The sequence below is a fragment of the Rutidosis leptorrhynchoides genome, chromosome 6 (genome assembly GCF_046630445.1).
Source record: "Rutidosis leptorrhynchoides isolate AG116_Rl617_1_P2 chromosome 6, CSIRO_AGI_Rlap_v1, whole genome shotgun sequence".
NCBI classification, from domain to species: Eukaryota; Viridiplantae; Streptophyta; class Magnoliopsida; order Asterales; family Asteraceae; genus Rutidosis; species Rutidosis leptorrhynchoides.
Window position 1 is genome coordinate 401,499,994 of NC_092338.1, and position 5,311 is coordinate 401,505,304.

Below are 5,311 nucleotides of genomic sequence, written 5' to 3' on the forward strand. Positions count from 1 at the left end.
TGCTAGCGTGTATGAGGTATTTGTGTAAGTGCTTGCAAGTAGGTGTATTATATATGTATATGTATAATTATTGCATTCACTAAGCGTTAGCTTACCCTCTCGTTGTTTATCTTTTTAGATGTAGGCGCAGTTAAGGGCAAGGGGGTTATCGGACATTAGGTGTCCCGTGATGATGCTTTGTTGGTGCTTTTGGAAGTTGGCCTAGTTTTGGGTAGTTTAGTCCCAAACCATGCTCGGAACGTCGTTTGGTTTATAAACTATCATTTGTAGATGGTCAAACTTGTACTACACTTTATTCGTGGCCCTCGTGCCTTTTGTAAACAATTAACTGTTGTGCGCTTTAAATAGAACTCGTGAATTGGGTTACATATTTAATTGGCGTGTAATTGTATTGTATAAAAAAAATTATCGTATGGATTGCGGGTTGGGTTGTTACAAATTGGGCTTTGGTGATTCGTGCGGTATATAGATATGATGGTGGTCTTGATGGTAGTGCTCGTAAAATCAAGTGTTTGGCCTTCTTTTGTAAAGTTGTTTCTTAAGTTAAAATCTGAGGAGTTAATTCCAAATAATGTTCTTAGAGATAAAGTGGGAAAAGGTCAATTGACTCTATTTTGGAAGGACAATTAGAGAGGCGATGGGACACTTGCGTCCAAGTATAGTAGGTTAATGCATCTCGATTCCAATACTGATTGTTTATTGGCAGACCGATTAGTAAATGGCGAAAGAAGGTGGGAATGTAATGATAAGCATATCCTCATGACTATGCGGATTACGCATCCAAAGCCCTGAACCGCACACTAATTGCCATGTAAGGCATATGGCACGGGTGTAGTCACACTCTATGCGCCTATACCATCTGATGTGAGTTTCGTATACTTGCATAAGGGTCCAGTATATTCTAGAAGAATGTACGGTATAATTAATTCGGATTATTTTCCTTAAATAACGAAAGTTATTTAGGATGAGATCGCATTTAATTTGGGAAGAGATTCTATCGAAACCCTAATTCCTGAGCCTATAAATACATAGCTCATAAAACCTAAAAAGATATTCGGTTACTCATACGTAACAAAAGCATACACATCATCGTACGAACAAGCTTCATACGATCTAACATGTAAAGACTTTCAGGTATGTCTCGAACTATAAAACCTTCATGTCTTTGGGCCGCTCAACCCCGTATGCTGGGTTGTTGGTGGACTCTCAAATCAGCCACCCTGTTGGAATCGAAACGATACCGATGTGGGTTATCTACGACTAAGTGTCGGAGGTTCGAATATTCTTAGTCCTTAAACCCTATCATGCACTCAAGCGTAGGTTCACCTTGACCTCGTGAAAATATGCATGATCATTTGGCGCCATCCGTGGGACCGGTTATATGAACAAATAAGATGGAAATTCATATTGAATATATAATTCATTATCTGTCTTTTCCATAAAATGTTTTTATTTAAATTAATCGGTCTATTTCAGGTTATTGGCTTATTTAAAATCAATGGCGGGCAACAAAGGTTCAAAGCCATCTTTTTCGACATTCCCAGGTCAACGAACACCTGTACAAACGTCAAAACAGGCATCTACGGCAGAAGGGAAAAAGGTATCAAAACCCCCTTCAACATAGGCTATCCTAATGGGGCCGACAAGCGTTGAAATCACGAAAACGGTTCCTCCAACTGTGGATGAGGAAGAAAGCGAGTGGCTACTGAGCGTTGGGGAAGATACACCCCCAGGAGTAGAAACTAGCTACATTGGTTTAAAAGAAATGGAAACTGGACGCATGAAGTCTCCAGAAAAAATAAGTTTCAAATCTCCAGCGAACACTAGCTATATACGTTCTAAATAAGCAGATGATGGGTATGAATCCCCGCCAGGTAATGTCAAGTTAATGGTAAAAACTACGTATGTAGGAACAATCCCAATTATCACAACGATAGAACTGGGAACCCAAACTTTAAGGGTTACCCCGGCAAGCGCACAGGAAGAAATTAGGAGAATGGGTTTGAGAAACCTGGACAGTTCATACATCACAGTAGCGCCACTACAAGCAAGAATGACTTGTACGTCGCCGCAGCCAAACGTATATGAGTTGAGGCAAACTCAACATCAGGGTGACCAGGGAAGTGCGCCTTATGACCCTCTAGAGACAAGCAGTTCAAATAACTTTATATCACAACTACAGCAAGTTGCATCTCCACACCTAGCGCAAGCGCTTAATGAACCAGCGCGGTTCCAGGAGTTCATGCAAAATTGGTTTGCAGTGATGTAAGGGCATAAAGCAAGACAATCTCTGGAAGTGGCTCCTACCACAGAAAAGTTCGTTGCACACATAGCAAATCACCCATTTCCGGAGGCACCATTAATACCATTAACATTAGGAAGCTATGACGGGTTAAACGACCCCGATGACTTCCTACAAAGATTTGAAGGAACTGTAAGAACCCACAATTGGGGAGATGCGGTAGCATGTCATATATTACCAATTGTGTTGCAAGGAGTAGCACGGTAGTGGTTCAACAATCTAACTCCCAGGAGCATAATGGGTTATATGGACTTAAGATCTTTGTTTCTACTTAGCTTCCATAGTTTGCACGCATGTAGAAGAACGCACGTAGAATACCATGACATCAAACAAAAACCCAAAGAATCTTTGGGTGAGATCATTGATAAATATACAAAGGAAGTAGCTAAAATACCAGATCTACCAGAAAGCCATAAGGTGCCAGGATTTATTCATTGCCTTGATACAGACAGACACTTGTCGTTATGCCAGAGGTTGCGGAGGAAAGTACCGCAAACATTCGCAGAAGCAATAAAAGAAGCGCATGATTATATACGAGTGCAAGAAGATATAACGCAAAACTGCGGAAAAGGCCATACGGGAAGGAATAACGATGACGATCACCATCACAATCAGGGTAAAAGCTCTGGATCAGCAAAAAGGTATAACAATAACAGCCCGTTAAAAGGTGGAAGTTACAATAGTAACAACAAATACCGCAAGTTTAGCAATAACAGAGGAAGAAGCAGTTACAAAAGCAAAAGCGCCCACGATGACAATTACGTAATCATAAAAGATCTTAGCAAAACACTAAAGGAAATACTAGAAACTGAACCAGTATGTAAAACCTTTGAAGCTTTGGAGCCGCTACCCGATTACGCGAAGAAAGACAAAACCAAATTTTGCGACTTTCATGATGATTTCGGTCATGAAACTAACAAATGCAGGCAGTTAATTGAAAAGGTGGTCACAGAACTAAAAAAGGGGAGATTGCAGCACCTAAAGAAATCCGCCAAAACATAGGGTAGTAAGTCAAAGCAAGAAAAAGAATACCCGTGGCAAAAGAAGAGCGAATCAAAGGCAAAAGAAGCGAAAAAACTATAAACATGGTAATGGATAAAAGCGTAAGGTCGGAGCTAAAGGAAGTGAAAGATTGGGAAGATGCGACAATCTCATTCAGAGCAAATGAAAGGCAGGAGTTTAATGCACCCGTGGTGATTAAAGGGTACATCAAAAGCTGTAATCAGGAACTTAAAGGTCTGTATATAGACACTGGTTGCGACATGGATATCATATATGAACATTGTTATATGTCGCTATCTAGATCTATTAAGTCGCAGCTAAAGAAGCAAGCAGTTAATTTATACGATTTCGCTGGTGAACAAGTCCCGTCATTAGGGACGGTTAGGGTTAAATTAAAGGTACGAGACGATAACAATGGTGAAAAGAGAAGGGATGTTGACATTTAGTTTGCTATAGTCAAGTCGAAAGCTGAGTATAATGCGCTGTTAAGCAGAAAAACCTTGCAAAAATTAGGAGCCATACCATCCACAATACACAGTTTATTAAGAATCCCAACAAAGTAGGGAGTCGCAACTATAAAGTCAGAAGTTGATGAAAAAGTGAGAACGGTACAAAAGGGCATAAGGCAGGGTTGCAAAAATGCAGAGTCGGATGAACAGCAAATAGTTCAGGCATTTGAAGACGCACATTGCTCACAGGTATGTCGTACGTACAAATATTTTGATTTAGTATTTGATGTTGCGTAAAATAGCAATTTATAATTCTTAGAAAAGCTAAAGTATAAATTCACGGCACAATCAAAATCTAACTCAGTAAAAGAGTAAACAATGAAGACAAACGCTTAACTGTATGACGTGAATGCATAAAGATTTCTTTTCTAAAACACATTACCCACTATTATAATAAACAAGGTGCAAGATTGGAAAAATCTCAGAATTTTTTTTTGAGATAATCAATGAGATCCCAAGAGGAAGCGGCACAGAGATCCGCATCCACATAGTGAGCTTAACAAAAAAGCGCACACCAAGGAATAAGAGAAAAGTAACACAGGAATGGGTAGAAAAATTACTCAACGTAAAAGATGATACTCATAAACTTTTGATGAAAGCAAAGGAAGCGCGACTTGTGATGAAAAAGCGAAACGCGCAGGTGTACGCATACATCAAATCAAATAAAGGAGCATGCGTACCATCAAAAATTTGTGTAGCTGCAAAAAATGATGCACCTGAAGAATTCATTACAGAGCAAAGTGTGCGCACTCGAACATCTCCTGACGTCATTCAAACATGGTTGTCGAGAGGAGGTAAAATTACATACATAAAATAACAGCTAAGTTAAATATTTTACCCTAAGCTAAATTGGAATTTATATTCGGACAATATATCAGCAGGAGGTTTGTGGCGTTTAAAACAACGGCACTCGAGTGATTGGTTAAACAAACACCAAATCAATAATAAACCTCTGAACATGGTTCGTGAAATGATTGATGCAAGCGAAAAAGAGTCAAGGGAAAATATAAATCTGCCACGAAAGAGTAACGGGGTTAAAATGTAAGAAGGCGATGAGTCTGCCAGTTAATGGCGGTAAAGGCAGTAAACAATAAAAAAAAAACCCAGAAGTTACTGCGCGGTGGATAACCCAGATACTATGGTTACTGGGAAAAAGAACAAAGGGGGCACGGTGGCTTGAAAATAAATTGGCAGGATGCGCCTTGCATGCATAAATCTAGAAGGTGCAAAAAAGCAAAGGATATCAACAGTAGGAATGATCACCCAGACATCTGTTGAAACTTTGTTACACTTGCTATGTTTTTATTAAAGATTTTGTAGAATGAATAATTTTTAATAAATTGAATCAATCAATTTAAGCCAATAATGCTTGTATTTAAATTTAATTATTGAGCCCCAGGCTGCGCAGGGATACACTTGATGTGTGAGCGGAGGTGTACGAAATATACTATTATTTTTACTACGAAATACTACGAAATATGATACAAGTTTTAATTAA